The following is a 15845-nucleotide window of genomic DNA, read 5'->3' on the forward strand; positions in this document are numbered from 1 at the left end:
TTTACAGGACAGTGACATTTGACCCAAATAAATTATTTGACCATATCCCTTGACTGCAGGCATTGAAAGTATAAACACCAACAACTGAGCTAGTCATTGGACATTACACGGCAATTCCCAAGTCATCTCTTTCTTAGGCAGAAGTTTAAGATAGTTCAGATGGACTGAGCCCTAGAAGTGTCTGTTTGCCTCCAATGACTGCAAAGTCTTGTGTCCCCAAGACCAGAAGATCTCCCCCTCTCTGTCCATAGAAGAGTTAAACCCAGCAAGACCTATGTTGACACTTGAGGAGGCTGGACAGCTGGGTCCATTATGGATGTCCAAATCTTCAGTGCCTACAACCAGGGGAGATGAATCCCAGCATGGGTCCCTAAGTGCAGGCACCTTAATTTTTAGATAAAAATAGATAAAATAAATTAGATAAAAATATTTCAGAGATGCTAAAATGTAGTTGAAAGGGAACTGAACCTCCAGAGCTCTTAATTCCTACACTGGAGCCATGCTTGAATGTTCAGGGGCAGCAGACATTTTAATTATACATCATTTCAGAGGGATTGCTGGGATATCATTTCCCCTCAAGTTTGTGATGCTGTGGGCCATTTCCATTTATCTTACAATGTAATGATCACGGTGAAAACAATTGTTTCTCAAAATTTGCTATTCCATTGCTGTATGGTTGGTGACAACATAAGCACATGCAATTTGAGTGTGAAACTGCTGATAGAGACTAGAAGCACTTGACAGCCACTTAGCCCAGCTGTGAATGCATACCCCGGGGTCAGCAGGAGGGTAGATCCAGCCCCACACTTCCAGAGCAGGAGCCACAGCGCAGTGGGGATGAAAGAAAAGTGTAAAAAAAGAGGCTATAATAATAAAGGTGATTTTTCTTCTTTTGCTCCCAGCCATGCTGGCTGAGGGAATATGCTGTTTAAGGTAATGGTGTCTCCAAGTTCAGTATAAGACAGCACCTTAAACACTCCTCCCAGATGCTAGTTTGAAGAAACAAAGTGGAATGTATGCTGTCGTTCAGAAAAGACAGGAACAGTGAATAACTTGGCTTGTTATTCCTTCTGCTTTTTGAAAGAGGAGAAGCATTCCATCATTTCACTCCATTTTTACATGAAAAAACATTCCATCTTTGCATCCTTTTAAAAATACTAACTTATTAGTGCTTTCTTAATTTCCCCTGATATAAAGAATAAACAAACTGCGGAAGAGACCGTATGGCTGAAGAATTTTAGATACATGTTTAGGTTTTAAAAAATGAAAAGGTACTGTTAATTTTCTTTTGTTTTGCCAGTAATTTCATATGAATGTTAAACTGTGTTAGACAAGCGGCTAAGACACAGAAAGAGAAAATTATGTGAAATCAAAAGGATACTTTCTTGAGATTCTCCCCTTCTCTATTCTGCACAAATATATCGTGGTAAAATCAACAAGTCTCCTACCATCTGTTTGCTTACACTGATGCCTCATCCAGCAGATATGCTACATTGAAACCTTATGAGACATAAACATCCAATTTTGTTCATAAGGCAACAATGTGGAGTTTGTTTTAAGGAAACTGAAGTTTATTTTATTTCTGAAAACTCCTGTGAAGCAAGTACTTCTCAAATCACAAAGAAAATATTGGATCATCACCCTATATGAAAAATATGGCATTTTTATTTGCTTTTATCCACAATTATTTCATTCTCTTTTTTTATGTCGTCAGAATCAGGTTGATAAGCATAATACAACTCACTGCGAGTAAGAAAATGATGATATTGCTGATGCTACCTTAAGGCAAAATGGTAACAAACGGCTGGCTCGCCAGCGCGTGCAGCCCCTAGCCAGGGGTGCAGCGGCAAGGGATGTCTGCAGGTGCCTAGCAAAAACTGTAGGACCCACTCAATGGTTGCTTTCTCAGGCACAGTAATTTATGGTTAAACTACAGCATGCTTTTAGAAAGATGTCTGACGTCTTATTTGAAGCATACATGCGACTGAGATGATACTGCCTCCCTGAGACTGTTGCAATGATTTAACTACGAAGGCTTTCTGAAATTTGTCTTGGATAATGCAGTTGAGACTCACTGATGCCCGTTTCCAACCATCGATCTATTGTATCTTTACTTCCGGTAGCAGATAGCTTTACAGCATCGATATTTTAGGGGCAACACCTAACTACAGACTGACTTTTTTCCTACCTAGAGAAAGAGGTGCTGTTATAGAGTGTGCTTCAGGCCAGGCTGGTTTTGGAGAAAACACTCCACAAAGCTAGATGCAGTTTTTACCATGCTTTTTTATCTCTGAGAACAGGCATGACTGAGGCTTTAATGCATTTGATCTCAGCCCTGTTCTATGCCAGTGTAACTCTTTTGGTGTTAAACTTTCATGGAGCTGTTCTTTGCTTATAAAGTCATAACAGAAGAATTGGCGCAGGGTCTACAACAGTGCTGTTCCTATGTTGTGACCAAGCAACCGTGTTCCTGATGGAAGTGAAGACCATGAAGACATCCCAGTGCCACTTTCCCTCATGGCTGTGCCCCACCTGCCACCAGCGGCTCTCAGGCATTACGTAGCGTCAAGACACTTCAAAGCTTAGAGATCTTCAGAGGAAGAAAACAGCAGTGAGGTGATGCATTGACCCTCTGAATCCCTAGTAGTGAACTATTGCTTCAGCATGGGCATTGGGATGGCTACGCCTCCTCCTTGCAATATAAAGCGGAATCAGGCCAATAGCAATCATGCTGGGTTTGCTGGTAAGAGCCAGAACTTCAGCCTTAGAGGTTCCCCAAATGTCTCAGTTCAGACTAATAGCAACTATCAAACAGGCGGTGCATTCCCTTTCTTCTCCAAACATGTGTTGTTAAAGAGCTGCTGCAGTCACCTAAGAGAGAGGCAATATGACCCCTAAAGCATTTACTTACATCATGGAGCTGCATCTTAGTTGATTGCTATAAAGTGCCTTGAGGACGACAGGGTGAAAGGTCCTACAGAACTGCACATATATTCGGAGTCTTATTGTTACTGCTGCTGTTGCTATCTGATTATATCGTGTTCCCGGGGGTTTCTTAAGGATGGTTGAAATCACAATACAGTTTGCAATAATTATATTTATTCTCTTTTTCACATGCCCATGAAAAACTTTGCAATCATTTTCCCTGATCATTTGGCCTCCTTTTCACTTGGCTTCCCTTTGAACACCTCTTTCTAATTTTCTGTGAGAACACCTTTGTTGTACTGGCTTTTTTCCATATGGAGTGTTACATATGATGTTGGTATGGAAAGTATTATATAGTAAACAGCAGATTTAAGCTGAAAAAGATACTTTAGAGATTAATGAACAGGCTTTGAGTTTCTCCTTTTATAGGACACCAGTTTGATTCTTACCAAAATCAAAGCAATCTGTTTTCCTTCCTATCAGGATATAGTTTAGTAGCCCCTTATGAAATTATTTAATAATCTTAAAGTTGAAAATCTTTATGTTAAAAAAGCAATGAAATTATCATCTGTGTTGGGACTCCTGCTGAGACACAAAGAAACAGGGCTGCTAACTCCAAGCATTGTAGGAATCTTACTCCCAGATATAATGGCAGTGATTTAAAATGCATGAACATTAATTTTAAAAAAGTTAATAAATTAAAGTAATAGTAGAAGCCTTTCATAAGCCTCTTGAATTCACATAGCTATGCTTTTCTCTTCAGAATTAGGGCAGAGAATTTATTTTTTTAATCTTTTGAAAAAGGAGAAAAGAATAATGGTTTTGCTCTCTGGAACACCAGGAAAACATAGTCATTATGTTGAAAATATTTGATATTTTATTTTTTCTACTACAAAATTACCTAAAAATATTGAAAAGTTAAAAAATGAAAAATATTTTAAACTTTGAATTAGTTAACAGCTGAGAAGTTCAAGGCATTTTTTTCAAAGTTAGTATGTTAAGAGTTAGGCTTTTGCCTACTTCAGGAAGATATGTGTCTGCTCCAAGCACAAGAGCCTCTATTCAAGAATGTGTCCTTAATTTTAATCAGGTATTTAAGTCTAATTGAAGTCAAGGGGTCTGTAACACATGTGTGAAGGTAACCATATGCTGATGTGCTTTTTCAAATGGGGAGGAATTCAAGCATGGGCTTACATGGTAATTGTTCGGGGTTTTTTTCAATTGGGTCTGGGAATGCCGAAAGTAGCATAAAAGGGATCAACAAACATTGAAGCTTGTTAACTTGGTGCTCAGTATGGAGGAGAAAAAGGACCTTTTATTTCCCTGAAATTTCTGACCTTTTTTGTTATTTTTCTTCTCCCTGTTGCTCTTTGCTCACCAACCACAGCTCTCGTTTGCTGTGGACAATTCCCAAAGGGAACATTCCTTGCTGGAGTAACTTACCCAGCTCTTTTCCTTAATTTACAGTAAGTACAGCACCTCTTGCAGAATGCATAGCAGACCCTTTGGCTGCAAGCCAGTGCTAATAGCATGTTTTCCAATAATCTAATCTCTTCAGTCACAGAGCAGAAATCAGAAAGTTAAAAGAACTGGCTTCTCAACTTGTCTCAGTCTGCCTTTGAAATCTGTGCACGGAAAGGTTGTGCGAGTGACTGCTATAAATTGTTACAACACTTGCACCCATGACTCAGTAGTTGGGTTCATAACAATCATCTGATGTATATGTGAGAATCCCGTATAAAGCAAGGTTTAATGCAGTGCCAGGAACAGAATCGCACATGAAGGCTTGCATTTGCAAAGAAGCCAGGAATTTCAGCCAAAGCTGAGGACATATTGTAAACACCCATGAATTAAACACCTCAACACTCCTAAGAGATAGGTATCATTTCTCCTTTGCAGATGAAGAAATTGAAGCCCAAAGATGACAAGACCAAAGCTTTAAAGTTTGACTCTAGAAATGAAGCAGCAATCCTTTGATTGGACTCCTAAATAAATAGCTGCATTTTCAGACCTCTGACCATCTGCATCTTCCACAGGCACTCTGAAAATCAGGTTATGTATGTAGGAATGAACCAGGAGATTAGTTGTCTCACTGGAGGCCCTGGGTTTGAAAATGTGGATGCTAATACTTTTAACTTTCCAATGCTAGAAGGGGACCATAAGCAGGCAACTTCACCAACCTTCAAATCCCAGAAGCCCTAGCTTTCTCCAAAAGCCCATAACTCAGTGGTGCTGTCAGGGGGGTTTCAAATACAGGGAAAGACAAAGTAACTAGATGTTGAAAGTTCGCCTGTTGCTTTTGTTTTCTTCCACGCTGATTGTTTCTTTTTTATCTGTACTGGCCTGTGTATATGTTTGCTTTGGGGTTGGGGAACTGATACCATCGCAATAATTTTTCCTCGTTTCTAACATTATGCAGACCTCTGGGGGTCTACAGATTACAGGTTGATAACTGGGTCCATCACTCTACCCCAGGACAGAATCTCCTATACGTACAATTTTGCTTGCTGTCACCGGGGGCAGGTACTTACGGGGAACTGCTACCTCTCTGTAAGAGCAAATTGCTTGACTTGCTTCATGCAACTTCATGAGGTCAAGGAGTCAGTTAAGAAGGATGTTTTCATACGAGGGCACAGTTCAACCTTTCCTTTCACTTATTCCTTTTTGGCATCTGCTTGTGTCATTTTTTATCACAATTTTTGCTGCAGCAGCCCAGCATTTGGAGTGGTGTTGTTGCGGTCATCTCATATCCGAGCCCTGTCTCAGGGCAGCCCAACGTGGTGCCGCAAGCCACTAGCCACCAGTCCAGCTGCCAAATATTCATCGTATTGGATGCTTTAAAAATAACTGCTATGATTTCATGTTTTTCTAATATCTAGGGGATGTTTAGTTTTCACCAAAGCCTAACTAATTGTTGGTATAACTTATATTAGACGGTTCTGTTTGCAGTAACGGGTTCTATTTCTATCCTTTATTCTGCATTGTCTTAAGTTAATTATTTTACAGCGTGACAAAACAGAACTGAACAGTCCTCTCTTCCTCATTACTGTAGTTATTAGAAAAATGTTCTTCAACAGAGCACTGTTGCAAAGTGCCAAGGATATTTTGCAAGCTGGCTAAGGCATCTGACACCAGAAAAAGCAGCGCTCTCAGGCCACGAAACAGCAAATGGATCATTTCGATGTGCAGCAGGTTGGGTAGGAAGAGGTGTCTCACAAATTTGTACTTGCACGTGCAGCGTAAGGTTAAATATGTGCCCTCAGGATGCTGCTGTGATCCAGCCTAAATTGTGTGACTCCCACCATTGTTACTGGTGAAATACTTTAGCAAAAGTATATTTTTAAGACCACTTGTTCAATTGTGCATAAGAAGTGTCACATATCACTTTGGATGTGCATCAGCAATATTAAATAATGTATCAGACAAATAAAAACCAGTCATCCCTAAAAGTTGTAATTCATAGATTAAGCATTAATCTTTCCAAATGTTTTTGTCTTCAGTTTGGGTTAAATTGGTTTTAAAGACACATAAGGCGCTTTTTTCCTTTTTTCTTTGCTGTTGTAGAAAAACATTAAAGTGGCTTCAAAACATTTGACTTTATAGTTCTTACTATAAAATGTTTAATAACACTCATAACACTAACCCTAAATTTCCTAGATATTTAATTCTTGGTTTTGTATATAATGATATAACTTTGTTTGTTTGTTTGTTTGTTTTTCTTTACCTAGTATTGTCAATAGGTGGCCTCAGTTTATTTATTTTTTTACTTTAGAATTTCCTTTTTCTTTTAAATTGAAATTCTATATCTTACCATTCCATTTCACCTTTACGTTGTTACTATTATTATTTCAAATTAAAGCCACTTGGAGAATCACTGACAGAACAAAATTCCACTAGAACACATCACTCTTTAAAAATAGAAATATTTTTTAAAAAAGCTTTGACATAATTTTGTCCAAAATTCTTTAAAATAACTGAAACCAAGTATTCCCAACAAAGTGAAACAGATTATCTTTTAATCTTTTGTGGAATATTTCATAAATTTTTGCATTTTATGGCAATTTTGCATTAGTCCCACTTCTGAAAATCCTTGTGAAATAGCATTCCTGTCATTCCCTATAGGTGTGACCCTTACGGGCAGACATCAGAGCAGAGCAAAACGTTCATAGAGACCTTTAATCAATTAAACTGATTTCCCGGTTGCTGCACATCCTCTCCAGGGCATCCTCAAGAGGCTGGAGCAGCCTGGCAGCTTTCAGCCTTAGGTTGCAAGGGAGGTGGTGGCCATGGGGCTCCTCTTAGCGGGAAGAGCGTGGGTGAAGGTGGGTACGGGGGACCTGGCTTCATCTTGCGTTGACCCAGCAGCCGCAGGGGGTGTCTTCTACGTTGGAGGTGGCACCACGGGCACAACAGGACATTTTGGCCTCTGCCCGGACCTCTTTGTGCCACTAAGGCACACAATAGGATTGCTGCAGGCAAATCTATTGTGGAATAGAAAGAAAGCTGTGATCGATTGGCTTACTGACCACTGAGGTCGTAAGGGTGCTGCCTGCCATCTACCTGCACGGCTGCACGGAGCTCACCCGGGCTGCGCAACCGCTGGCTACAACAGCGCAGCCTGCAGCTTCTATTTTCAAATACAGCCTGTGCATAAGCTTTCAATTAATTTAACTATCTGGGAAGTTTGATGTGTCAGCGTTATACTGTTAATTGGTTTGGGGATAAAGAACGTACTTTTACAGATGTTACATTAAAAAAAAAAAAAAAGGCGTTTTAATTCCTTTTAATTCATTTTCTCTTGCCATCAACTGAGCTGATTGGTGCACAAATCCTCGGCGAAGTGGTGGTACTCCACCACATAAAAAATGAACTGTATCCCTGCTTAAGCACAAAATGGACGATAGCCTTGATTTCATCACCAGCACCCCAATAATTCAGCTCAAATACTTCCTAGCATGGCTTTAGCTCGCCTGTAAACTGCCTGCTGTGTATCACTGCAGTGATGTTAGATGTATTACGGTTTTGGGGAAGTGAATGATGCTTGGTGTGAGCGCTAAATTTCTTTCATGTGGGTCAGCGTGTGAGGCAGCGAAGCCGGTTGGGAGGGGAAGGCTCAGACTTCAAAGGGAGGGCAGCGCGCAGAAGGGGTGATGAAACAAGCCCTAACTACGTGCCATTCATAGTTACTTCACAAGAAGAGCCAGGCACGCGGAGCTGTTGAACTGAGTCAGTTCCTCAGGAATCAGACGCCTTACTTAAATCTCGCCCGTCCTATTACTTAATCCCAATCAAACCAGGCCATCCAATCACACTGCCCTCTAAAAATCAGATAACTGTAGTCCCAACCATGGACTACACTAACGTCGATTAACAAATTAGTGAAATCCTCGCCCCCGTCTCTTCGCAGGAGTTTTGCCATTGACTTTGGTGGGCCAGGACTTCCGTCAATGAGTCCGAGCTGACTGGTGATGAAGTCTCTTGTCTGTTTTCCATCAGAGTTGAATTTGATTTCGTATCACACTGTTCATGCTTTGCAGTCAAAAACCCTTGACTTCTTTTTTTCAGACTGGCATGGGTCCCAGTGGCATGAGGGAAAGGTGAAAATAGTTGGGTCGTGATCATTTGCTGAGTGTTGACAGCATATGCATCACTACACAGCACTACAGCAGAGAAACAGTCACTAGAGCTAGTATTTTAATCATTAATTTAAACTTGGAATTTTGGACAGTATTTTGTGTCACTGACAGATGGATGGTCCAGTCAGCCTGGAGAATTTACCCTTTTTCCTTTATGAAAATTTGAGATCAGTGTTTCCCCTTGTTACAAATTGTAGAAAACAATTTTTAGAGACCTTCCAGCACTGTGATACTCCTTAGTATCTATACTCTGGGTTCAAATCTTGATATGAGACTTGAATTTAAAGAGACAGGTTCCGCTTCAATGTTTGCAGGCATCAGTCCAGAACAGTTCCACTGCAAACAACATACTTCGGGGCTTTTAGTTAGCTTCAGTATGGTATGAATTTAATCGTTACACAGAAAAAAAAATTTCATTCAGTACAAACTTTTGATCAGTTCCACTTAGGAAAATATACAAAATTGAGAGGATATTAAGTAATTGACCAAAGGCACATCAGAGCAACGCCAAGGCAGTGGGCTGGCTTGCTGTCTGGCTTATTAATTTTTTAACGCTGTAAACATGGTAGTAGAAAATCATAGCTTCGACATGGGATTACAGGCTTTTGCTGTCTAAACCCTTCTCCCTAGTCCCCAGCATGGAAAGTAAAATCTGTTACATCCTGCTGTTCTTTCTGTGGTTTCTGAAACAAAACTTTGAGAGAAAAACTCTGGTCTCAAAAGACCCTGTGGGAAACGAGAAACTTGCAAATGCTACTGTAGTTGTGTAATGTTGACAGTATGAGCTGAGTGATCCTTATACAGCTTGGAAGTACACGAGCATCTGTGTAATACGCAACAATAAAAGTCTCCAGTATGTTAAAGGAACAAGGAGAAGTAAATGGGGGGGACAGGCTCTGCTGCCACCAGGACAACCTGAGCACCAACGAGCTTTGTTAGAAACACATAAATGACAGATGGAACGCTAGCATCAAGCAGAAAACCAAGCAGAAAGACTGCATATTTCAAAGAATGAGCGTGTGCAATATACAGCTGTGCTTTTTTACGTGATAGAAGTATGCATCTCTTGTAGGGAAGAGATTGGGGAGGCATGGGAGTCACAGTGACATTGACAACTTTGTTTTTAGAGTTCTGTGTGCATACGAACAACGTAAAATCAACTGGGGATTTTCATGACGGCATCTTGCAGGATTAGAGTATTAAAATACTGTCTAAATGTATGTGCATCAAATATAATCTCTTTCCAAAACTCACGCTTCCTTTTTTCATCTCAGCACAGATGCTTTATTTGCAAGTAGCCGAGTCTGACAAGTGTCATGACACGTTGGTTATACAAGTATTAGGTTATACAACTATCAGATTACTACTCTTTATAGATCCCATGCTTTCACTTCTATAACAGGTCATCTTACGTAGACAATACGGAGGAGATAATGTAATTCAGTTTTCCATTTTTAGAGAAGATTCATTATGTATAGTCCTGAAGGCTGGGTATTTGGAAACAACTACAGCTGACTCTAGAAGTAAGATCTGTAGTTGCTGATAGGATTTAGAACTTGATGTGAGAAGGTATTGCGTGACTTGGTCCTACCTTTATCATCACCACCAGGGTGCTTAAGGCAACTTGCCTGGGGGATCCTTTTTGGTTGCTATACTGCTTAAACGTCCTGGATCCCTGACTTTTGGTGGTGCTCCGTAGTACGTGGGAAAAAAAAGTCAATTTCCCTTCTCTCTCCATAAAAAGAATTTTTCAGTTTATTTACAAAACTCTCTGGAATGAGAAGGAGCCATTTGTGGTTGCTGTGGCTGATTTCTGTTGTGCTGAAGATGCTAGGAGACTGCATAAAACTCTGCACCCCTGGTGAGATTTTTCAGCCTGTTGATGCACTTTCTAACCAAATTCAGGGGAAATGTGTTCTGGCAGCCAGTATACTTAATTTTCAGCATCACTTTGCCAGACATGTGTTTAATAATGATGAGGCATTCTCCAGTGAGATCTTGGCCATTTGGGCTGAGGGCCTCCTTGCTTGTAGACACCACTACAAAATGGTTACAGATACTCCCTGAGACTGCGGGACACTCCCATACTCACGTTTCTGTTGCTTTTTAGAACTGTTGACACTTGGCAAACAAAATAGGTTGGTTTCTTTTTCCTCAGACGGGAAGTGCCTCTTGAGGAGGAAAATATTCTGTCAAGCCAGGCAGATGTTTGAGGAAATTTTTTTTCAGTCCTTATGGGATCTTCTTCCTTCAAAACACAGGAGGACACTTGAGGATCTTCTTTGTTATGTGTTTTGTACCATAGAAGGCAGCAATGCTCTGAAGTGAAATTGAAGTCAGGCAAATCTCTGGAGGAGTTGTCATCCTCTTAGAAAATCTTAAAGAATTTGTGAAGCACAAATCACAAAGAGAAACAGAAGACGTTAAGCCTTTAACAGTTGATTTTTAGACTCATTTTTCCTCTTTGCTCCTTTTGCAGCTGCCTCTCCTTTCTAGGCTGCCTCAGACTCCCGTAGATCCAGGGGAGGCTGGACGGAGAGTTCACCTTCCTCAGCTATCACCACTGGTTCAGTTGCATCCCAGAAAACTTATGGCCAATCCAATATAGCAATTGCCGTGTATGGATTTATCCTCCCCGCAGAGCTCAGCTGCTGCCCTATCAAGTCCCTTGCCTCCCTGTGGGTGATTTAAGGCCAAGCGATCAAGCAGAGCTTAGCCTGCAAGATTGAGCTCAGGTTTCATCTTGGCCCAGGCTGGCAATCTATTTAGCAGTGATAATACAAACCGATCAAACCCATGCGTACTTGCTCTCCCAGTGCTGTCCCACCACTCCTGGGCTTTCTCCTTGCTCTGCACTGCGTCTTGCCTACACCTTGATTCAGTGGTTTTGCCCCACCATTGTCCGTTCCGCTTCTAATGCATTTCCACACAGAGAAATTCTGTCCAAGAAAGAGTCTGAGGAAATACGCTGTGGTTTGCAAACAGAATTCCTTAATGACTTTCTCATTAGAAGAGCTCACTGCCAAATGCTGTTTGCGTTTGCCTAAAGGATGGTCCGCACGATTAAGAGTAGCTCTGCTTTATGTGAAGTATTGTTTTCAGGCCACCGCCACAGGCAGCTGCTTCACACTAGGCGAGAGAGAGAGAAATGAACACCAGCGAACGCACGGAGCGATCAGGCGACACAAGAACCCAAGGGATATCCCGTCCCAAATCCCCCCACCACAAGGGCTAGTGCCCACGTGGGTGCCGTGTGGTGGGTAAAGCCGAGGCAGGGCCTGGGTCTCGCAGCGAGGGGCAGCCCAACCGGGGCGGCTGAATTCCAGAGCAGCTCTGCTGTGAAAATATTTCCCGTGAGAATGCGCAAGCCTGAGAAATCAGGAGTAGCAGCAGCTCTCTAGCAGGGATGGTTTTCATTTGTCTAGCACATCCATTTCAAGAGCGAGCCTCCAAATGGACAGCTTGTCCTTCAATATTGGTGATGAGACAGTGCATTTCAGCTGCAGCAAATGGGCAAAGAATGTTCTTCTACCCCAAGCTCTTCCCCTGGCTGTCAGAACATATGCCCACCTGGATTCCTCCTGCATTTTCTTATTTTCTTTTTTTGATCCCATAAATTTTAATCTATATATAAAATAAAACTGATAGAAAAATTTCATTGCAAAGGTTTTAGAATTTCTTTGCTGCATGCCGTCAAAATCTCCTATCGTCTCGTTATTGAAAGTTCAGATTCAAATTCAGCTCCTTGTCCCTAACTTTCTATTTTTAACACAGAGACCACAACTTATTGTATCCAGAACAGGGCTTTGGAAAATATTCCGAGAAAGGAAAATCCCCAGTGATTTCATTTGCTAATGAGGCTTAAAACTAATATCTGGACAAACAGCTTGCACAAAAAAAGGCCTCCAAGCCAAAAAGGGATTTTGCCTCCAAGCCAGGAAGGGGAAGAGAATAGTTCAAGATTAACTTAGTGTCTTCTCTGATCTCCAGTATTTAGGTTTTATCAAAAGAAAAATGGAGGGATGGATTCTGGACCTAAAGCCAGTCACAAGCCTGCATGTACATACTTTGTACCTGATGAGTCAGGAAGCCTGGCTGACGCTTGTGTAAGAGGTGGGGAAGAAATTGTCTGTGGGCCTCTGTGCTCCCACCACTTGCTTTGCCCATTGCTATGCTGTATTTTCCATCCTTGAGAGTCTAGGATTTCACTGTGCTCAAAGAATGTTTGAATACAAGGCAGACTGCTTGATGGCTGGTAGGATCATCTCTAATAATCTAGACACTGCTCCTAACAGCCCATGCACGGAATACTTCATCCTCATCGAAGTCAGTTCTGAGGGTTGTGGAGAATTTTTTATATTTCATTTTATTTGCCTTTCTAATGGAGCAGGTTGCACCAAAGACCAAGTAGTTACAAGCGAGAGCATTTCTTGGACCTATTTGCGATGCTAAAACCCAGACCTCCTGGTTCTGCAGCCAGTGCCTAACCAACGAGGCCACAGCGCCTGCCCCTCTGCCAAGAGACTGGACCTCTCTCTGCCTCACTTACCGCATCTAAAACTTGTGGCTAACAGGAGTAGTCTGCACTCTCCTAGTGCTTTTTCGCCTGTAGACTTCAAAGTGTTTCTTAAAGTGGATATACTTACTTACCCATTTCTACTGTTGACCTAAGTATAGAAACTCGACGTAATGCTTACACCAGGCGTACCGTGACCGGATTTCACTGGATGGGGTTTATGTTCCCAGCTTATTGCGGCACATCACTTAAACTCTGAGCTCACAATGTCTGACATGGGGAAAAAAAGGGGTAAAACTTCTGGTTGCTTCCTCGTGGTTATGGTGTGCAGTTGCTGAAGTGCTTGAGATCTGTAGGCACTAACGCCTTGCTGCAATGAGAGAGGAATAGTAAGGGCCAGTTCTGTACCCAGCAGTGATAAGTTCCTTTCCTATGGCAGAAAGATGTTTCAGCGCCTGAGTTTGCCCCGTTTCCTTCTGGAATCCCTTCGACCCCACTTGGCCTCCGCAGGAGGGGAGGGACCGTCCCCCACACTGCAGGGATCAGGCAAGCGCCTGATCTGAACTGGAGAGGGAGGAGGCTGAGAGGTAACTGGAATGAGATCTTCAGCTGGAGCTTGGAGATGCCTTATTTCAAACATGCTATCTCATTTTCTAGACACAAATAATTTTCCTCCACCATCTATTTTCTCCCAGGTTCAATGACAAAGCCCAGTGCTGTGCTTTCAAACAGAACCAATTGCTGGAGCGCTCGGCTGTCCCTGCTTTGCTTCTTGCCTGAGCCAGAATAAAGGCCCACCTAGCATTCAGAGCAAGCGCAGTGAGAGACAGTTTCATTACACAGATACAGGGCTCAAAGAAATGCCAGACACAAGAGGAGACAATCAAAAAAGGATCCCTTTAACAGCTTTTAAGGGAAAAAATGCCTTTCTTCATTTAAAACGTCAATTCTGACTTTTCAACGAGACTTTTGCTCTATGCATTTCCAAGAACAGGAGCTTGTTTTGCTTCACGTGTTGAGTTATAACATGGCATGAAATCAACCTTTAAATGGAGCTTGACTTAAATATTTTAACTTATTCCTTGCTCTGTAATACTAACAATATGATTCCCCATTCAGAACTACTTTTTACATGGCTTTCTTTTTTTGCCATGTTTTTGTATGAGATGTATCTGGGATGCATGAAAGGAGGCAGAAATTGTGAAAATGGCTAGGAGTACATTTTATTTCATACTTAATACTTCTGGAGTTAAAGGGGAGATGGAAATTGGCCATGTAATGGATCTTAGCTATAGAGAATTATCATCTTTTGGTAATAAAGTATTGCTTGTCTCAAGGGCTCACACACACAGCTTGACCTCAGAGCAGTTGCACATAATGTTTTCTCTGTCAAGAAAATCTATACATAATGACGTGTCACAGGTGCTCACACATAATATGTTTCCCGTCAAAAGTGATCATCCATATTTTATATAGCAGCTTTGATGACACATATTTTGTACTTCAGCTGCTTTTTCTTCCCTCTGTCAGACTTAATGAAGGAAAGTCACGGATAGTTTTAAAATAATGTCAGCTTCTTAGATCACGTTACTGTGTCTGCCTTTGAAAGTAGCTTCACACAAGAGCCACAGGACAGGGGAGAGAGAGGCAAGGACATTTTCATTTACTTAACTTTAAAAAGAAAGCCAATTTTTCAGGCTCTTAATTTCAAAATCAATGTACTCTGTATCTTTGGAATCTTCTCAGAAAAAATTACACTATACTTATTGAGTACTCATTATTTTGAGAGTCTAGTGAAAGCAAGTCTGATAACTGAATCAGAGTTGCAGCTTCTCACTACTCAGAATGTCATTTATTCTCATAGTAGTGGTGTGTCCTGGTGGTAAAAACACTTTCCTCCAGGTTGTTCTACAAAGTGAGTGCCTCGAGGGGCAGAGAGAATTGGGTTCTTACATTCTCATTGAAATTGTTTATCCGCGGCAGGGCCAAAGTTTGCTCTTCTCCTACATGTTCAGCCCTACTGAGAGAAACAACCCTCATTCCTCATTCTATTAATGAAAGAGGAAAAGTGAACTTGAACTCCCTTTGAGGTTTCTCAGATTTCGGGACTGGTCATCGAAACCTCAGAGCATAGAGGACTGCTTTTCCCATTCATGGGCCGTGCCTTTTTTGCCAAAACTGTAAGTGAACAAAGTACAGAGGTATTCCTGAACTTCCCTGCCACCAGGCAAATTCCCCTGAGCTAGCAGAGAGTGGTGGCTTTCAACCTGTAAGCCATGGATTCATATAGGCTCCAAGGGATCCACAGAAGGCAGCTGACAAAAACAAGTTCATTGTGTATGCAAGCTATTTAGCAATGTCTCAGATAAAAATAAAACACTAAAATAGGCAATCAAAGTATGGCACGTGCATATTTATAAAATTATCACTGGCCTGAGGAGCAGGCAGAACAGGAAGCCAATAGTATTTACAAATAAGATTTACAAATGTATATGAGGACTGGATTTCTCTTACATATGAAATATAACCAGATATCTCAGGTTGAGAGATGAAAGCTTATACTTAGAAAAATGCCTAGGTTTTTCACACAAGACGAGGCCAAAAAAGAGGGGACACAGCGTCTGCAGCTATTTGATGCTTAATTATTTTTCAGATCCAACTCCTATTTAAGAATGCAACCAAGAGGAATTAAAAGTAGGTAACAACTTCTAAAGTACAGGAAGATGCAAAACGTTATTCTCTGAGAAGTAATGCACTGACTAATGTCT

The 15845-nt window shown here is 41.3% G+C and overlaps 1 protein-coding gene across 1 annotated transcript in view; it reads left to right on the forward strand.

The window, feature by feature from the left end:
- Nucleotides 1-15845, forward strand: part of RSPO3 (R-spondin 3) — a 62633-nt gene that overhangs the window by 18381 nt on the left and 28407 nt on the right. The window lies entirely within an intron of this gene.

The sequence above is a fragment of the Calonectris borealis genome, chromosome 3, assembly GCF_964195595.1.
Source record: "Calonectris borealis chromosome 3, bCalBor7.hap1.2, whole genome shotgun sequence".
Taxonomy (NCBI): Eukaryota; Metazoa; Chordata; class Aves; order Procellariiformes; family Procellariidae; genus Calonectris; species Calonectris borealis.